The sequence below is a fragment of the Eubalaena glacialis genome, chromosome 7 (assembly GCF_028564815.1).
Source record: "Eubalaena glacialis isolate mEubGla1 chromosome 7, mEubGla1.1.hap2.+ XY, whole genome shotgun sequence".
Lineage (NCBI taxonomy): Eukaryota > Metazoa > Chordata > Mammalia > Artiodactyla > Balaenidae > Eubalaena > Eubalaena glacialis.
Window position 1 is genome coordinate 63587707 of NC_083722.1, and position 20759 is coordinate 63608465.

The 20759-nt window shown below is 38.1% G+C and overlaps 1 protein-coding gene across 5 annotated transcripts in view; it reads left to right on the top strand.

Annotated features, from left to right (window-relative positions):
* The window catches only part of LRRFIP2 (LRR binding FLII interacting protein 2), a 123027-nt gene that overhangs the window by 23614 nt on the left and 78654 nt on the right, over positions 1 to 20759 (top strand). The window lies entirely within an intron of this gene.

The following is a 20759-nucleotide window of genomic DNA, read 5'->3' on the forward strand; positions in this document are numbered from 1 at the left end:
AATACACACACACACACACACACACACCCACCCCCATACACACATACACACATACACACATACTCCTTTCTAGGGGATTTTGATGGCCAATCATGGGAACCATGAACCAAAGTACCCAGAAGATCCCATCCTGGATGGTCAGTTTTTTTTTACTTACAGGTTATTTTCCTCCCTGTACATTATTATTTTGCTATGAAATAACTAAGTTTAATCCATTTATTATAATATTTAAAGTTACAATAATTATTTTTATTATTAGAAAAGGTTTTAAGAGGCCAGTATTTCTAGTTTTTATTTCTATCTTCAGAACTCTGAATATGAATATTCCAACTTTAATAACCTCATCAGAAGGCTTAGCTTAACCTGAAGCATGAAAGGGCTAGTTTTTACTTTTAAGATTCAAGACTTTATTTGATAGATAGCTAGTGGGAAGCAGCCGCATAGCACAGGGAGATCAGCTCGGTGCTTTGTGACCACCTAGAGGGGTGGGATAGGAAGGGTGGGAGGGAGATGCAAGAGGGAGGGGATATGGGGATATATGTATACGTATAGCTGATTCACTTTGTTATAAATCAGAAAGTAACACACCATTGTAAAGCAATTATACTCCAATAATGATGTTAAAAAAAAAAAAAGACTTTATTTGCAGGATGAGTGCCTAATGTGTGGTGCAGTAAAACTTTAGAGGAAATAGGTTTAGCAATCTTAATAATTCTTTCATATATTCCTTGTGATTTTTTTCTCTTTCAAGTTTTCATAGCCAGTTCTTAATTGTGCATTCATACATTAGATGGTTGGCATTCACAGATAGTCCCTAATCGTTATTTTCTCTGATAGGATCATCCCTTTCACACACACACACACACACACACACACACACACAATTACCTTAAGTTAGGAATAAAAACTAACAGAACCCCCATAACAATTAAAAAGGACAAATAGCTTAATCTTTCTTTTTTTTTTTTAAGTTAAATCTTAGGAGTTTAATTTGTCTTTTCCTCACTTCAAATTGTTTTTTGAGGTAGGCAGGGTATACCATAAATAAAGAAAAATAGCCTCTTTTTCCTCCTGCTTACTATCTGCTCAAGTATCCATGCTTCTCAGTTGGCCCCAAATCAGGCAACTAGAGGGAATGAGGAGCAAAAGAAACAAAAAGCATGAATATGTTCTGCAAACTGGATAATTTGCATGCTAAAATGTGAAACCGAGTGCACTTTAAAAATTGTTGTAAAATACTCATAAAATTTACCACTTTAGCCATTTTTAAGTGTACAGTTCTGTGGACTTAAGTACAGTCACATTGTTGTGCAACCATCATCACCATCCATCTCCAGAATTCTTCTTATCTTGTAAAACCTGTTTGCATTTTTAAAAGATGTTGAAATGTTTGAAGATTGCTCCATGAAGGCAGGAATGTGGATGGATCTAGAAGTCCCGCCATGTCTGTAATAGGCATGTTGCTGCTTTGCTGGGTGAGCATGTGTGTCACAGCTCTCTGAAGACCTCATAAGAGCAGGTGTTGGAGGAGGTCAGCAGCAGGTTCTCTAGGGTATCAGAAGGCCAATCTGGATGCTTACCTTTCTTGCTTGTTTGACTTTGATTGTCCCACAGGTTTGGGGGAAATGCAGTTGGAGAGTTGCCTTTCAGTGAAAATTACCCGAAAGCACAGAGGGTATCAAATGGAGACCCTTAGGCAGCTAGCCTCGCAAAAGGAGAAAGATAGGGATGGATGAAAGCCAGTTATGCCGCCTTACCACGGTCAGTTCGGTGAGTGTTAGGAAGAGTGTTCCTGTGAGAAGTAGAAGCCTCTTGGAGGGTTTGCAAGCAGTCTTACTATGGCCTCACTGAAGCCTGGAATATTCCTCCTTTCCTTGTTGTAGAGCTGAAATTATGAAGAAAACATGTTTTCTGCACATCTCTTCAAATGGAAGTCATCAGAACGTTGCTTATTTTTGAACCTGATGATCTGAAAGCCCTTCCAGTTCTAAAATTCTGTGGTCTCTTTTGAGATTCAGGACCCAAAGAAAATTCATACTCATAATGCACAACTCTCTTGAATCTAAAGAATCAATGACAGGCATAGAAACCGATCATCTTTTATAGGAGTTAGAGTCTAGTAAGTGGAATGTTTGGAGACTTTTACATTGAGCAGAATTTACGTGTATACATATTTGGTGTGCAAACCTACTTGTAATAATAAGGAAGAAAAGAAACTATGGCTGTTTAACATTTGTAGCTGCTAGAACTTGGATTTCATTTTTTTAAATAACTTTATTGAGATATAATTCACATAACATATAGTTCACTCATTTGAAGCATACCATTCAATGGTTTTTACATGATTTACTTTTAATTTGTGGTTAAAATATATATAAGAAAATTTGCCATTTTAACCATTTTTAAGTCTACAATTCATTGGCATTAATTACATTAACAATGTTGTATAACCAGCACCACTGTCTATTTCAAAAATCTTTCATCACCCCAGACAGAAATTCTGTAACCATTAAGTAGTAACTCCATTGCCCCCTCTTTTAGCCCCTGGTAACCTCTAATCTACTTTATGTCCCTGTGAATTTGTCTAATTCTAGATATTTCATAGAACTGGAATTATACAATATTTGTCCTTTTTGTGTCTGGCTTTTTTCACTTAGCATAATGTCTTCAAGATTCATCCGTGTTGTAGCATGTGTCAGAACTTCATTCCTCTTTTTTTTTTTCCTTGTAAATAACTTAATTCCTTCTTTTATAGCTGAATGATGTACCATTGTATGTATATATTACATTTTGTTTATCCATTTATCTATTGATGGACCCTTGGTTGGATTTTATTATTTTGCTGCTTAAAGAGGTAGTTTCCAGGCATCTGGAATGATGAGTAGTGAGAACCAGAAGTTTGTGGTTTTGATTATAGATTAGCAGCCTGAGAAGGATACAAAGGGAAGAACTGTGCTTAGTTTAAAAGATACTGTCCAGTGTTATTGCTTTATGGAATAATAATCATAATAGCTTGATAGAGCTAATGATTTTCTCATAGTTATTTAGCTATTTTATTTGAATAATTTATTCATTTTTAGGCCATGTCGAACTAAGGATAAAAAACTTTTGGCAAGGATAGCAGTTTTTTAAAATGCAAATAATCAATAATCAATATGATAATCAATCATAATCAATAATAATTATGGGTAATACCATCTTTCATTTAAGAATAAAGTAGTTTTGGGGGCTTCCCTGGTGGTCCAGTGGTAAAGAATCCGCCTTCCAATGCAGGGGATGTGGGTTCGATCCCTGGTGGAGGAACTAAGATCCCACATGCCGCGGGGTAACTAAGCCCACACGCCTCAACTAGAGAGCCTGCATGCCACAAACTACAGAGCCCACGCACCCTGGAGCCCGTGTGCCACAACTAGAGAGAGGAAACCCGAACGCCACAACTAGAGAGAAGCCCGCACACCACAGGGAAAAGATCCCGCATACCTCTATGAAGATACCGCGCGCCGCAACTAAGACCCAACGCAGCCAAAAAAATAAAAAAAATTTTAAAAAAAGATTAAAAAAAAGAATAAGAATAAAGTGGGTTTCTTTTTTAAACGTGGATTTTGAATGTCATTCATTTAGTAAATGTTTATTGAGCATTTACTCTCTGTAGGTGCTGTGTTAGGTAAGGAGGACAGGGAATGGACAGGTCTAACATGGTCATTTCCCTTTATGGAGCTTAGGTTCTAGAGGGGAAAATTGACCCTAAAAAATCATTACATAATGGACCTGTTCTTTGATTTTCAGCTTCTTTTTTTCCTTCAAATTTAATATCTACATTTAATATTGTAATTTCTGTCTTGAAGGCGGTGATTGTCAGTGTATATCACAACCAGTGGCATTCTTAGAATTGAGCAAATGTAATAATATATTTATTTACAACTGTGCTAAGTGCTTTGAGTGAACAGTAAATGATTTCATTAAAGAGTGTGTGACGGGGGACTTGACATTTTGGGGACTTTGGGAAGGCTTCCTTGAGGAAGCGCCCTTTCAATTGAGTTTTGAAGGAGGAATGCAGTGATTTAGGGGAAGCAGTTGTCAGATGCAGGGAGGAGCTTTACAGTCAGAGGGAAGAATGTGTGACAAGCTTTGAGGCTGAAAGAGTGTGGAGAATTCAAGGAGTAACACCACCAACAGCTAACACTTGCTGAGCTCTTATTATGTACCAGGCACTATTCTAAGTTCTTTAAACAGATTTAATCCTCTTGATAACTCTGTGGGGTGGTCTACTACTCTCATTTTATCCGTGATGAATCCAAGGCATGGAGAAGTGAGATAACTTGCGCAAGGCCACATAGCTAGAGAAGGGTCGGTCTGAAATGTGCACTTCGGCTCCTACGCTCTTAATATTGTGCCTCCCGTGATATCACTGTTAACTCTGACACGTACAGCAAGGAGGAGAGTAGCCAGAGAGGTAGGCAGGAGCCGGGTCACACAGGCCGGTGGTTCTCAACTGAGAGTGATTTTGTCCAACTGGGGGCAGTTGGCAGTGTATGAAGATATTTTTGCCTGTCACAACAGGGGGAGGGGTGTGCTAGTGGCATGTGTGGGGAGAGGCCAGGGATGTTGCTAAAAATGCTGCAGTGCACAGGACAGTCCCCACAGCAAATGTCAGTAGGGCTGAGGGTGAGAACCCTGATATAAGATTTTGGTCTGTGTCCTAAGAGCAAAGGAAAAAACATTGAAGGGTTTTGTGTAGGGGTATGATGTGATCAGATATGTGCCTTCAGAGGATGACTTTCCTGCGGGTTGGAGATGATATCACAAAGAGACGTTAGTGGATGCGGAGAGATGAGTCATGAGACTTGCAGAGGCATTGGTGGCCTGGCCTAGAGTGATGACAGTAGGGATGGGGAGAGGTGGTTGGAATGCAGAGGTAGGAGGAGATGCTCAGTGAGTGGCAGTGGTTGGGTAGCAGAGAGGGGAGGTTTGGGGTTGTGCATCCTGGGGGATGGTAGGCAACGTTAGTGCGAGGAGGAGGTTTGGAGAGGGAAGACCATGAATTTATGTTAGGACGTGTGGTATTTAACGTGCCTCTGAGGCATCTAAGTGGAGATTTTGAAGAAGCAGTTTGGGGATTTGGATCAAGAGGTCAAAGGAGAAGTCTGGGCTATACATACATATTTGAGACTTGTGCACATGTAGAAAGTAATTGAAATCATGAGTTGTGGATGAGGTTGTCTAGGGAGAAAGTGTAGAGTTGAGGATAATCACTCCTCAGGCTGAGCCCTAAAGAACTCGGGGATTTCAAGGTCATGTCTTAAGTCTTTCTTAATTTTGGCACTTTTTTGATCACCCTTTTGTGTTTGGTTCAGGTTGTTCTTTGCAAATTGGATTTGTCTGAAAAATTAACTCCACAGGAGGCAGAATTACTCTTATTTAAAATACCTTTCAAATGCCTTTAATACACTCAATGGTGGTACACAAAAATTTATAAAAGATTATGAAATATGAGTTAATTTTTCAGGGTTATGAAAAATGAATGTTTTTCTTTCCATTTCTATCCAGTTAAAAGTTTTCTTTAAAAATTCTCCCCTTCGTACTTACTGTTTTTAGTAGACAAATTCTTTGAAAGAGCAGACCTAAGTTGTCGTTTTTAGTCATTTAGGAATCTTTCCAGTGGCATTAGTACATGAATGCAGCCAATTCCTGTCAAGTGCAGACCTCTCTGTTTTTTCCCCCATTTACCCACTGGAACTAAGGCAAAGGAGGGTAGGCGATGTGGTTGGGCACTCCCCCCCCCCCCCCCCCGCCCCCCAAATCCAGGGCTCTGTGATGGCCAGCGTTACTCTCGGTATCTCACTGTTCCTTGATTTATCCCTCTAACCAGAATTAAGGGAGGATTATTGAGCCCTATGACTTAGTTTTGTGTCAGCGTGACTGAAAAATGTTTGGTATAAGGTTCACTGTCACAATCTTCACCATTCCTGTGACTTACAGGTATTTGGAGAAAAAATTCAGAAAGCGCAGTACCCTTACCCTAAATGTAAGGACACTACTAGCAGCCCCACCGCTACCCCCAGCACACACACAGAGTATCTCTGCCACAACTGTGGGTCACATTTCCCCTTCGGTTAGATGTGTCATTGCTGAGCCAGGGTTTCAGTCTTCCTGTGCTATCTATTTACTAGGTTGTATTCAAACCTCAGTAATAAAGTCTGTAATCTTAAATTCCTTCTCTCATTTCAAAAGAATATATTGCTGTCAGCAGTTTTCTAAATAAAAGGAAGATATAGTTGTTTGACATCAGAAGAAAATGGGTTAAAATCCCTACATTTTATCTAATGCATATTGGTGTTTATGCTCAGAAAAATTTATATAGTTGGTTTTCAACTACCAAAAGCTTTAAAAAAAAATGGTTAAACACAATTATATTGTAAGATCTAATTAAAGGGACTTCCCTGGTGGTGCAGTGGTTAAGAATCCACCTGCCAATGCAGGGGACACAGGTTTGATCCCTGGTCCGGGAGGATTCCACATGCCGCGGAGCAACTAAGCCCATGTGCCACAACTACTGAGCCTGCGCTCTAGAGCCCGCAAGCCACAACTACTGAGCCTGTGTGCCACAACTGCTGAAGCCCGTGCACCTAGAGCCTGTGCTCCGCAACAAGAGAAGCCACCGCAGTGAGAAGCCCGTGCACCACGACAAAGAGTAGCCCCTGCTCGCCACAACTAGAGAAAGCCCACGTGCGGCAACGAAGACCCAACACAGCCAAAAAAAAAATAAATTAAAAAATAAATTAATTAATTTAAAAAAAAAGAAATGCACCTCTTTAAAAAAAAAAAATCGTAAAAAAAAAAATCTAATTAAGAAAAATGGTACCTAAGATTTTCTACTAAAGGGAAGTTGCTAGGGAATTGAGTAATGATTTTTATTTGTTAATTTGGAAACCATAGCAACACAATAAATATTATGTCTCTTAATTTGTCTTCCAGCGTTCTTTTGGCATGAGTGTCATGGAAGAATAACAAAATTAAACACAGTAAACTCTGAGTCTTTAGCTACCTGAATTAGTCATTTGCCTTGAATGTTTCACTTTCTAGAATTTTATATTTCAAATTTCTTGATATTAAAGTGTAGTCTGTAAAGGTCCAAATTATACTTTATTTTTCTTTCTCATGCCAGTTGCATGGATTTTATATTATGGATATACATGCAGGCTGGCAATTCCATATTTGGCTCAGTTCAGTGCATTTCTGTCAAATCATGAAATTTTAATTTGCCTCTCTTTAAAACTGTCACATGATCACAGCAGGACAAAAGTTTAAAAGCTAGAGGTTTCCCTTCTTTTAAAGGCATTTGAGTGTGTGTTATGTTCTATTCTTTTTGAAAAATGTTAAATGCAGAAAGGTTTTGATAATAATGTCAGTACCCATGAGTCTACATTAAATGATGCTAACATTTTGGGACAGTTATTGCAGACCTTTTCTTATAAAGATCAGAAGGAAGGGAGAAGACATTATAAACCAAGTTTAGGGCCCTTTATTTTATCCCCAGGCCTATTTCCCCTTCCCCCACCCCAACAGGGAACCACTATAATAAAATCATGAGGTATCCTTCCTGTTCCTGTTCTAAAGGTTCTAATACGTACCACTATAAACAGTATTGTTTTATGGGTTTGTGTGTGTCACTTTCTAAGTGTTCTCAGGCACAGGGGTGTGAAACAACTAGAACACGTTGGAAGCTTCCAGAATAACAACTCAGTTTGGCTGGAGAGAGGGTGGGGGGAATGGGAGATGATGCTGGAGAGACCAGAGGGGCCGATCAGAAAGGGATTTGTGTGCTAAGGAGTTCACGTGTGATTTCGGCAGCTGTGGGGGAGCCCTTGAAGGGTAAAACCTTCAGATTTAGCCACCATGTAAAGAGTGACTGGTAAGGAGAAAACTAGTTAGGAAGCTTTGTTGTCATCTTGGTGACAGGTGATGAGAGCCTGAATTAAGGCAGTGATAGTGGGAATGGAGAGGGAAGTTTGGACTGAAGAAATAGTAGAGAGAGAGAATCTTGATGGGAACTATAGCTGAGATTTAGTGACGGTATGGACGGAGGATATAAACGAGGCAGGAAGGAGACTTACGGGGATCCTTCATTTCAGTTCTGGGTAATGGGACAGCTGATGGGGACATAAAGAGGAAGAGGAACTTTAAGGGAAAGATTATAAATTCCATTTGTGATATATCAAATCCGAGGTTCCGGTGGGACAGCCCCAGGGTTTAATAGCCAGTTGGATCAGGACTGTGAGAGAAAAGTCTGGGTTGGACACAAAGCTTTGCAGACTCTCAGTATCACCCAGGGAGGGAAAATAGAGTGAAGAGAGTAAGATGAAGCCTGGAAGCTTTGGCTATTTTAAAGTTTTAGGAGCTAGCAGAGAAAAATGAGCCCATGAAGGATTCTGAGGAAGAGAGGTCAGAGAGTCAAGAGGGAAACCAGGAGAGACTAGTATTGCAGAAAGCCAAGAGAGGAGAGTTTTCAGAAGAAGTTGAGTGGCAGTGATATGGGAAGCCAGAAAGGACAAGTGAGATAAGAAGAGAAAAATTCTATTGGGTTTGGTAGTCAGAGGTCATAAGTGACTTTGGCATGAGCAATTTCACTGAAATGATTTGGGCAGAAGCCAGAAAGTGTCATTTGAAGGGAGTGGGGAGTGAGGAGGGAGGTGCTAGAAAAGTTGGCTGTAGAGAGAAGACGAGACAGAATTGAACCAGGATGGGACTGTTTGTTTGTTTGTTTGTTTGTTTAAAGATAAGAGAGACTTTGAACCTACTTATGATGAGAAGAACAAAGCAGTAGAGGAAGAGAGTGCAGACAGAGGAGATCAGATAGTTGAGGCAAGGTCCCTAGGGAGGGTGGAGTTCACATCATAGCACAGAGGGTGTGTGTCTCTATATATATAGACACGTCCATATATGTTTTATATGTATGTTGTTATATAACTTTACATTTGTGTTTTATATGTATATACATATATTTTATATTTATAGTGCTATGTAACTTTATAATGAACTCTCTTGCCTTTGACTCTTAGGATGATGGATTCAAACTATTTTTTTTAAAGTGGATATAACTTTGTTTCCCCCCAGAATATTCAGTCCCCCCAGAATAGTTCCAAATGAAATTTGACATGTGGGTTATATTCCAAGGAAACAGAGGGCACTGTCCAGTGGATAGGATAGATCCTGCTTTACTTGTAGACCCACAGGACAGATAGTTATAATAGGATTGGCCTTAGTTGAGTTTCTGATTTGGAAACTGATTTAGACTGATTTGGTTTATTTTAGCCTGTTCTGTGTTTATTTGACCTAAGCAGTAACAGAATCCAAATTTAAAATTCTGAAAGTGTAAGGATGCTTTTGGGTATTGGGCATCATAAAGTATATTATGGCTAATCAACCACTTGTTCCTTGGTGCAGATTAATTTAACAGTGTGTAATGTGGAAATAGCACGGATAGGAGGAGAGTTGGAATGGAGAAAGTGAAGTTAGAATTAGGAAATAGAGTATCCCAGGTGAAAGTGTAAGGGCCTGCTTGGAAGAGGGGGAGTCTGTAGGAATGGATATTAAAGGTTGCATTGAAGGGATATTGTAAAGAAGGTTTAGTTAGGAAGTAGGAGTCCCTGAGACTGAGTTTTCAACAAGGGTTCCATTTCTGGAGATTGAAAAATAGGGAAGCAAAGCGTATTCACTGAGGGAAGATGAGGTTGCTTTTATTCACTCTTACTGTATGACAAGAGATCCACTAGACAGTTAGAAATGTAGGCTTTGATTTTGGTCAGAGCTTGAGATGCTAGATTTGAATCATTCTCGTTGGCTGATAATTGAAAATATGGAGTAAACAGATGAGAGGAAAGGCTGTGTATAGCAAAAGGAGAAGATTAACTACATTTGGGGTAAAGTCATGGTCAAAGAAAAAAGGGAACCAGAATGGTACAGTTTCACAGAAAAGAGAGAATCTATGCTAAATTGAAAAATCACAGGTTAATTCGTCCAAAGTAAACTTATTATTTGCCTAAGGATATGTTCTTACACTTGGGGTATAAAAATATAAGTTGTGGCAACATAGTTAAGAGCGTTAACTGGAGTCAGATTCTAAGGATGTGGATCTCAGTTCGAATACTTGCTGGCCAGGAGATATTAGGCAAATTACTTAATCCTTCTGTACCTCAAGGGGTTACTTTGTGGATTAAAGGAAAATAAGCACCTAGCTTTGCTAAGTGTTCAAATGATGGTAGTAATATTAATGTGAGGTCTCATCTTTTCTGTCATCTTGAAAGTTTGAGTTTTAATTCTATGAAGATCATTCTCAAAACATTGTTTAATTTTGTAAATATTAAGAGCAAGGGTAAGGTCCCCCCCTAACAGAATTAGTACAGTTTGAATTGGGTCCTGATATATTGCCAGAGCTTAATCATTATTTCCCAAATGTGTTCCTTGGAACATGGTCCTTGAAGAATTACTTAGGGCTTATTTAGTAATGTGGTTAGGTAAATCTGAGAAATGCTGTTTTATTTTACCTTTTTCTTGGCAATTCATAATGTGTATTATTAAAGATTTTTAAAAATTTAACCTGGCATTTTCCAGACTTACTAGATCATAAGATTCCCTTTCTCCCATTTTATATACTGAGTTTTATGTGTTGGAGTTTTACATATTTTACTATTTATTTAATTTAGCATTATATTTTTTATTCACTGTCTCATTTATTAAAAAAATTTTTAATTGAGATAATTCACATACCGTAAAATTCACCATTTTAAAGTATACAGTTTTTAGTGGTGTTTAGTGTATTCAGAAGGATGTACAACCACTGCCACTTTCTAAGTACAAATTACAGACATCTCATCAGCACAGAAAGAAACCCCATACCAATTAGCAGTCGCTCTCCATCTCCCCCTTACTCCAGCCCCTGGCAATCAGTAATCTACATTCTGTCTTTGGATTTTCCTATTCTGGACATTTCATATAAGTGGAATTATACAATATGTGGACTTTTGTGTCTGGCTTCTTTCACTTAGCATAATGTTTTTAGGGTTCATCCATGTTGTAACCTATATCAGTACTTCATTCCTCTTTTTTTTTTTTTTTAATCTGTCATCAATTTTATACACATCACTGTATACATGTCAATCCCAATCGCCCAATTCAGCACACCACCATCCCCACCCCACCGCAGTTTTCCCCCCTTGGTGTCCATACGTTTGTTCTCTACATCTGTGTCTCAACTTTGGCCCTGCAAACCGGTTCATCTGTACCATTTTTCTAGGTTCCACATACACGCGTTAATATACGATATTTGTTTTTCTCTTTCTGACTTACTTCACTCTGTATGACAGTCTCTAGATTCATCCACGTCTCAACAAATGACTCAATTTCGTTCCTTTTTATGGCTGAGTAATATTCCATTGTATATATGTACCACAACTTCTTTATCCATTCGTCTGTTGATGGGCATTTAGGTTGCTTCTATGACCTGGCTATTGTAAATAGTGCTGCAATGAACATTGGGGTGCATGTGTCTTTTTGAATTATGGTTTTCTCTGGGTATATGCCCAGTAGTGGGATTGCTGGGTCATATGGTAATTCTATTTTTAGTTTTTTAAGGAACCTCCATATTGTTCTCCATAGTGGCTGTATCAATTTACATTCCCACCAACAGTGCAAGAGAGTTCCCTTTTCTCCACACCCTCTCCAGCATTTGTTGTTTGTAGATTTTCTGATGACGCCCATTCTAACTGGTGTGAGGTGATACCTCATTGTAGTTTTGATTTGCATTTCTCCAATAATTAGTGATGTTGAGCATCTTTTCATGTGCTTCATGGCCACCTGTATGTCTTCTTTGGAGAAATGTCTATTTAGGTCTTCTGCCCATTTTTGGATTGGGTTGTTTGTTTCTTTAATATTGAGCTGAATGAGCTGTTTATATATTTTGGAGATTAAACCTTTGTCCGTTGATCCATTTGCAAATATTTTCTCCCATTCTGAGGGTTGTCTTTTCGTCTTATTTATGGTTTCCTTTGCTGTGCAAAAGCTTTGAAGTTTCATTAGGTCCCATTTGTTTATTTTTGTTATTATTTCCATTACTCTAGGAGGTGGATCAAAAAAGATCTTGCTGTGATTTATGTCAAAGAGTGTTCTTCCTTTGTTTTCCTCTAAGAGTTTTATAGTGTCCAGTCTTACATTTAGGTCTCTAATCCATTTTGAGCTTATTTTTGTGTATGGTGTTAGGGAGTATTCTAATTTCATTCTTTTACATGTAGCTGTCCAGTTTTCCCAGCACCACTTATTGAAGAGACTGTCTTTTCTCCATTGTATATCTTTGCCTCCTTTGTCATAGATTAGTTGACCATAGGTGCATGGGTTTATCTCTGGGCTTTCTATCTTGTTCCATTGATCTATGTTTCTGTTTTTGTGCCAGTACCATATTGTCTTGATTACTGTAGCTTTGTAGTATAGTCTGAAGTCAGGGAGTCTCATTCCTCCAGCTCCGTTTTTTTCCCTCAAGACTGCTTTGGCTATTCAGGGTCTTTTGCATCTCCATACAAATTTTAAGATGATATGTTCTAGTTACGTAAAAAATGCCATTGGTAATTTGATAGGGATTGCATTGAATCTGTAGATTGCTTTGGGTAGTATGGTCATTTTCACAATATTGATTCTTCCAATCCAAGAACATGGTATATCTCTCCATCTGTTGGTATCATCTTTAATTTCTTTCATCAATGTCTTATAGTTTTCTGCATACAGGTCTTTTGTCTCCCTAGGTAGGTTTATTCCTAGGTATTTTATTCTTTTTGTTGCAATGGTAAATGGGAGTGTTTCCATAATTTCTCTTTCAGATTTTCCATCATTAGTGTATAGGAATGCAAGAGATTTCTGTGCATTAATTTTGTATCCTGCAACTTTACCAAATTCATTGATTAGCTCTATAGTTTTCTGGTGGCATCTTTAGGATTCTCTATGTATAGTATCATGTCATCTGCAAACAGTGACCGTTTTACTACTTCTTTTCCAATTTGTATTCCTTTTATTTCTTTATCTTCTCTGATTGCCGTGGCTAGGACTTCCAAAACTATGTTGAATAATAGTGGTGAGAGTGGACATCCTTGTCTCGTTCCTGATCTTAGAGGAAATGCTTTCAGTTTTTCACCATTGAGAATGATGTTTGCTGTGGGTTTGTCGTATATGGCCTTTATTATGTTGAGGTGGGTTCCCTCTGTGCCCACTTTCTGGAGAGTTTTTAATCATAAATGGGTGTTGAATTTTGTCAAAAGCTTTTTCTGCATCTATTGAGATGATCATATGGTTTTTATTCTTCAATTTGTTAATATGGTGTATCACATTGATTGATTTGAATATATTGAAGAATCCTTGCATCCCTGGGATAAATCCCACTTGATCGCGGTGTATGATCCTTTTAATGTGTTGTTGGATTCTGTTTGCTAGTATTTTGTTGAGGATTTTTGCATCTATATTCATCAGTGATATTGGTCTGTAATTTTCTTTTTTTGTAGTATCTTTGTCTGGTTTTGGTATCAGCGTGATGGTGGCCTCATAGAATGAGTTTGGGAGTGTTCCTTCCTCTGCAATTTTTTGGAAGAGTTTGAGAAGGATGGGTGTTAGCTCTTCTCTAAATGTTTGATAGAATTCACCTGTGAAGCCACCTGGTCCTGGACTTTTGTTTGTTGGAAGATTTTCAATCACAGTTTCAATTTCATTACTTGTGATTGGTCTGTTCATATTTTCTGTTTCTTCCTGGTTCAGTCTTGGAAGGTTATACCTTTCTAAGAATTTTTCCATTTCTTCCAGGTTGTCCATTTTATTGGCATAGAGTTGCTTGTAGTAGTCTCTTAGGATGCTTTGTATTTCTGTGGTGTCTGTTGTAACTTCTCCTTTTTCATTTCTAATTTTATAGATTTGAGTCCTCTCCCTCTTTTTCTTGATGAGTCTGGCTAATGGTTTATCAATTTTGTTTATCTTCTCAAAGAACCAGCTTTTAGTTTTATTGATCTTTGCTATTGTTTTCTTTGTTTCTATTTCATTTATTTCCGCTCTGATCTTTATGATTTCTTTCCTTCTGCTAACTTTGGGTTTTGTTTGTTCTTCTTTCTCTAGTTTCTTTAGGTGTAAGGTTAGATTGTTTACTTGAGATTTTTCTTGTTTCTTTAGGTAGGCTTGTATAGCTATAAACTTCCCTCTTAGAACTGCTTTTGCTGAATCTCATAGGTTTTGGGTCGTCGTGTTTTCATTGTCATTTGTCTCTAGGTATTTTTGGATTTCCTCTTTGATTTCTTCAGTGATCTCTTGGTTATTTAGTAACGTATTGTTTAGCCTCCATGTGTTTGTGTTTTTTACGTTTTTTTCCCCTGTAATTCATTTCTAATCTCATAGCGTTGTGGTCAGAAAAGATGCTTGATATGATTTCAATTTTCTTAAATTTACTGAGGCTTGATTTGTGACCCAGGATGTGATCTATCCTGGAGAATGTTCCGTGCACACTTGAGAAGAAAGCGTAATCTGCTGTTTTTGGATGGAGTGTCCTATAAATATCAATTAAATCTATCTGGTCTATTGTGTCATTTAAAGCTTCTGTTTCCTTATTTATTTTCATTTTGGATGATCTGTCCATTGGTGTAAGTGAGGTGTTAAAGTCCCCAACTATTATTGTGTTACTGTCGATTTCCTCTTTTATAGCTGTTAGCAGTTGCCTTATGTATTGAGGTGCTCCTATGTTGGGTGCATATATATTTATAATTGTTATATCTTCTTCTTGGATTGATCCCTTGATCATTATGTAGTGTCCTTCCTTGTCTCTTGTAACATTCTTTATTTTAAAGTCTATTTTATCTGATATGAGTATAGCTACTCCAGCTTTCTTTTGATTTCCATTTGCATGGAATATCTTTTTCCATCCCCTCACTTTCAGTCTGTATGTGTCCCTAGGTCTGAAGTGGGTCTCTTGTAGACAGCATATATATGGGTCTTGTTTCTGTATCCATTCAGCAAGCCTGTGTCTTTTGGTTGGAGCATTTAATCCATTCACGTTTAAGGTAATTATTGGTATGTATGTTCCTATGACCATTTTCTTAATTGTTTTGGGTTTGTTTTTGTAGGTCCTTTTCTTCTCTTGTGTTCCCCACTTAGAGAAGTTCCTTTAGCATTTGTTGTAGAGCTGGTTTGGTGGTGCTGAATTCTCTTAGCTTTTGCTTGTCTGTAAAGCTTTTGATTTCTCCATCGAATCTAAATGAGATCCTTGCCGGGTAGAGTAATCTTGGTTGTAGGTTCTTCCCTTTCATCACTTTAAGTATATCATGCCACTCCCTTCTGGCTTGTAGAGTTTCTGCTGAGAAATCAGCTGTTAACCTTATGGGAGTTCCCTTGTATGTTATTTGTCGTTTTTCCCTTGCTGCTTTCAATAATTTTTCTTTGTCTTTAATTTTTGCCAATTTGATTACTATGTGTCTCGGCGTGTTTCTCCTTGGGTTTATCCTGTATGGGACTCTCTGTGCTTCCTGGACTTGGGTGGCTAGTTCCTTTCCCATGTTAGGGAAGGTTTCGACTATAATCTCTTCAAATATTTTCTCTGGTCCTTTCTCTCTCTCTTCTCCTTCTGGGACCCCTATAATGCGACTGTTGTTGTGTTTAATGTTGTCCCAGAGGTCTCTTAGGCTGTCTTCATTTCTTTTCATTCTTTTTTCTTTATTCTGTTCCACAGCAGTGAATTCCACCATTCTGTCTTCCAGGTCACTTATCCGTTCCTCTGCCTCAGTTATTCTGCTATTGATTCCTTCTAATGTAGTTTTCATTTCAGTTATTGTATTGTTCATCTCTGTTTGTTTGTCCTTTAATTCTTCTAGGTCTTTGTTAAACATTTCTTGCATCTTCTTGACCTTTGCCTCCATTCTTATTCTGAGGTCCTGGATCATCTTCACTATCATTATTCTGAATTCTTTTTCTGGAAAGTTGCCTATCTCCACTTCATTTAGTTGTTTTTCTGGGATTTTATCTTGTTCCTTCATCTGGTATATAGCCCTCTACCTTTTCATCTTGTCTATCTTTCTGTGAATGTGGTTTTTGTTCCACAGGCTGCAGGATTGTAGTTTTTCTTGCTTCTGCTGTCTGCCCTCTGGTGGTTGAGGCTATCTAAGAGGTTTGATGGGAGGCTCTGGTGGTGGGTAGAGCTGACTGTTGCTGTGGTGGTCAGAGCTCAGTCTTCATTGCTTTTTATGGCTGAATAATATTCCATTCTATGGATGATACCACATTTTGTTTATCCATTCATCAGTTGATGAACATTTGGGTTGTTTCCATTTGGGGGGCTATTATGAATAATACTGCTATGAATACTTAATGTACAAGTTTTTGTGTGAACACGTGTTCGTTTCCCTTAGGTACATATCTAGAGGTGGATGCCAGGTCTTATGGTCTATGTTTAATGTTTTGAGGAACTGCTAAACCATTTTCAGTAGCAGCTACACCGTTTAACATATCCACCAGCAATGTGTTCTGACTTCTCCACATCCTTGCCAACACTAGTTATTTTCCATTTAAAAATTTTTTTTTATAGCCATCCTCGTGGGTGTGAAATGGTATCTCAGTGTGGTTTTGATTTGCATTTCCCTAATGACCAATGATGCTGAGCATCTTTTTGTGCGCTAATTGGCTACTTGTATATCTTCTTTAGAGAAATGTCTATTCAAATCCTTTGCCCATTCTAAAATGGAGTTACAGTTGACCCTTGAACAATGAGGAGGTTAGGGGTGCCGACCCTCCCTGCAGTCAAAAATCCCCCTGTAACTTATAGTTGGCCCTTCATATCTGGGGTTCCTCCGATCTGTGGATAATGTAGTTCTGTAGTATTTACTATTGAAAAAAATAAGTGGACCCATACAATTCAAACCCATGTTGTTCAAGGGTCAGCCTTATTTGTCTTTTTATTGCATCTCATGTATTTTTCTTTTTTTACACCCCCAAACAACATAGTACAAAATTCTGATGGTAGAGGAAAAGTCCCTAATGTAGAAGCACTCAAACCATAGTACATGTTTAGTCCTCATGTTTTCCATTGTATGGTTCCTAGTTATTAGTTGAGTGATAAAGTGAACATTCAACAAATTTAGAAGGTTTATGATTTAACACAATCTAAAGCGTTTATTCCAGGGGTGATCAAGGCCCATGATTTTTGCTGTCATTTTGTTTTTCCACTTGCCCCAAGCATTTAGTGAGAAATAGATTTAATTCTATCCAAATATATCTTTATTTTTTGTGTTTTCATTTTCACTGCTCTAGGAAGAATAAATTCCTATACCTATCCAATTACATATTATTTCCTTTAATCAGCTTTTATGTGCCTAATATTTGAAAGCATAATGATCAGAATAATGTTTATAAACCTGGTCCAGTGCTTACTGGATTTCACAGGTAACTTCTGAACCTGAATTTCCAGTTCCTGAATTTTCCTATTAACTTTATTTAAAAGTTTGGGTCATGTCAGCCTAAAGACCATACAAATACTTAAATGATTTAGGCTCCTGAATACTTCTGATTTCATTCATGTCTTATGCTAACTTTTAAGCTAAGTAACCTTTTTTTTTGAGGTAAAATAAACGTAACATAAAATTTATCATTTTAGTCATCTTTAAGTATACAGTTCAGTGGCATTAAGTACATTTAGATTGCTGTGCAGTCATCACAACTATCCATCTTCAGAACTTTTTCATCATCCTTACTGAAACTCTGTACCCATTAAATAATAACTCCCCATTCCCTTGTCCCCCCCAGCCCCTGGAAACCACTGTTCTACTTTCTATCTCCATGGTATTTGACTATTTTAGATCCTTGAGATAAGCAGAATCATTTAATATTTGTCCTTTTGTGTCTGGCTTATTTCGCTTAATAATGTCTTCAACAACATTGTAAAACAACTATACTCCAATAAAACTTTTTTTTTAAGACTCAACTTCCTCATATATTTTATTTATTTATTTGTTTGTTTATTTATGGCTGTGTTGGGTCTTAGTTGCTGTGCGCGGGCTTTCTCTAGTTGTGGCGAGCTGGGGCTACTCTTCGTTGTGGTGCACGGGCTTCTCATTGCGGTGGGCTTCTCTTGTGGCGGAGCACAGGCTCTAGGCATGCGGGCTTCAGTAGTTGTGGCATGCAGGCTCAGTAGTTGTGGCTCGCAAGCTCTAGAGCCCAGGCTTAGTAGTTGTGGCACACGGGCTTAGTTGCTCCGTGGCATGTGGGATCTTCCTGGACCAGGGCTCGAACCTGTGTCCCCTGTATTGGCAGGCAGATTCTTAACCACTGCGCCACCAGGGAAGTCCTCCAATAAAATTTAATTTCTAAAAAATGTCTTCAGAATTCATCCATGTTGTAGCATGTGTCAAAATGTATTATTAAATTATTATTATTATGTAGCCTTTTAAAGGCTACATAATATTTCATTGTATGTACATAACACATTTTGTTTGTCCGTTCATCTGCTGATGGACATTTGGGTTGTTTCCACCTTTTGGCTATTATGGATAATGCTGCTATGACCGTTGGTGTACAAATACCTGTTTGGGTCTCTACTTTCAATTCTTTGTTGTATGTACCCAGAAGTGGAATTATTGGATCAAGTGGTGATTCTATGTTAATTTTTTTTTAACCAACTTTGTTTTGAACTCAGTTAAATCCTCGTGGTGCTTTAGTTTTTTTATCTTTTTTATTTTATATCTGTGAGGGTGGGTTAAAACGAATTTGCAGTAGCTCTTTTACGCAATAGTATTCTGAGGGGAAAGTGCTAGTGTTGGTACTTAGAAGTATGCTTTGTGTTCCTATAATTTAACTATTTCAAAATATGTCAGTATAAGAATAGAGTACACGTCTTGTCTTACCAGATTGGAATCACCGTTAGCTCCTTGCTACTCCTCCTGTCAGGCACGTGGAAGCAATGTACAGAAAAAAAACAGATAAAGTAATTTTAAATCTTCTTTACCTTTTTAAAGCTTGCCTTATTTAATACCAGCTCCAAGGGAGGTAATATCTGAGTTTTGCATAAAGTTGGCTAAGTAACAAAGAGAAGGATGTTTTTCTGGCTCTGAAGCCCATGTTCTTTCTGTTATACAGCAGTTAGGTCCCTTCCTTTTTTTTTCTTTTTTTAATTTTTAAATTTAATTTTTTATTTTGCAGTATAGTTGATTTACAGTGTTGTGTTAGTTTCAGGTGTACAGCTAAGTGATTCAGTTATACATATATTATACATATATCCATTCTTTTTCAGATTCCCATATAGGTTATTACAGAATATTGAGTAGAGTTCCTTGTGCTATACAGTAGGTCCTTTTGTTGTGCAAGAAGTTGTATTAGAGAATAGATTTCAATTACCTATAATTTAGGTTTGGTGAGAGAAGTCCCATTTTAGAATAGATTGTGCAGAATTGGCCACAGATCTCAGGAGGATGAAATTGGCATTCTCAATAAATTTCTAAGGGAAGCTACAAGTGCAAAGCTAATATAAGTGTAAATGAAAATTCCTATACATTGCTGTGGCTTTCTTAAATTAAAAAAAGAGAGATTTGAAAATTTTTCCCAGAAAAATGATACTTTGTAATTTTAAAACATATTTGTTATCTGCTGAAGCATAACTTAGCCTTGAAGTCTTTTTCTATAAAATACAAACTCTGGTAAGAAAATGGTGACCATTCATAGAGGGGTAAAGAAGGTGGGGAATGTAGGTTTTTTAATGATAGAGGCCAATGTAAAATTCATGTGAGAACACTGATTGCTCTGGTGATGACAGTGTGAGAGCTTGTGGTTGGCAGATTGCAGTTCACTTTGCAGGGTTTTTGCTACTTAAAGGTCAGTTAAACAGACTAGGAAATTGCCAAAATTGGGATAGTTGAATAAGTAGTAACCATTAAACTGTCTCCTCTTCCTAGAAGCCTGCTGTGACCTTGCCAGGCAAAACTAATTGCTCCTCCCTGCATGCTTCCTTCCCTTTAAGCTTGTTTCATGTGGTGCATCAAGCTGTTTCGTTGGCTCATTTCCTTGATACTTTGGCCCATGACCTGAAAATCTCTTGTTTATTTAGCAGGCACTGAGACATGAAAGTTGTGGAGTGATAGAATTATGTAATTTTAATACCATATAATACCATGTAGTACGTTTAATACAGTGTAATAAGCCACAGTAGGCACATGTCCATAGGGTATTACTCTGTGAAAGAGGGACTGGGGGAACCCTTCATAGAAGGTAGCACGGTAGCTGAAGAAGAGAGAAGGGAGAATACCTCCTGCCAGCAGTCTGTGAAGAGAGGCTTAACCTCCCAGCACAGTAGAGAGAGTCCAGGAGTGGAGGGAGGTGGATGCAACTGGCGCAGGTGGGGCACGTAATGGGAAATAAGGTGGAGAGATGACTGGGAGAAACCTTAATCTCTGCTTTTGCTTTTCGTCTCCTGTCTTCTCTTTGTGCTAGTCTATGGAATTTTTGCTTTAACCATGAGTAATGGGGAGCCACTGGAGTATTTTACACAGCAGAATGATTGACATGATCAGCAACAAAGGCAGACTGGCAATCATGTAACCACATAGAGGATGAATTGAAGGGCAGAATCTGGAGTTAGGTAGATGGATTTGGAGACTGTTGCAGTATCCAAGCAAGAGATGAAGAGTTCCTATTGTATGATTTCATTTGTATGCTATGTCCAGAAGAGGCAGATTCATAGAGACAGAAAGTAGATTAGTGGTTGC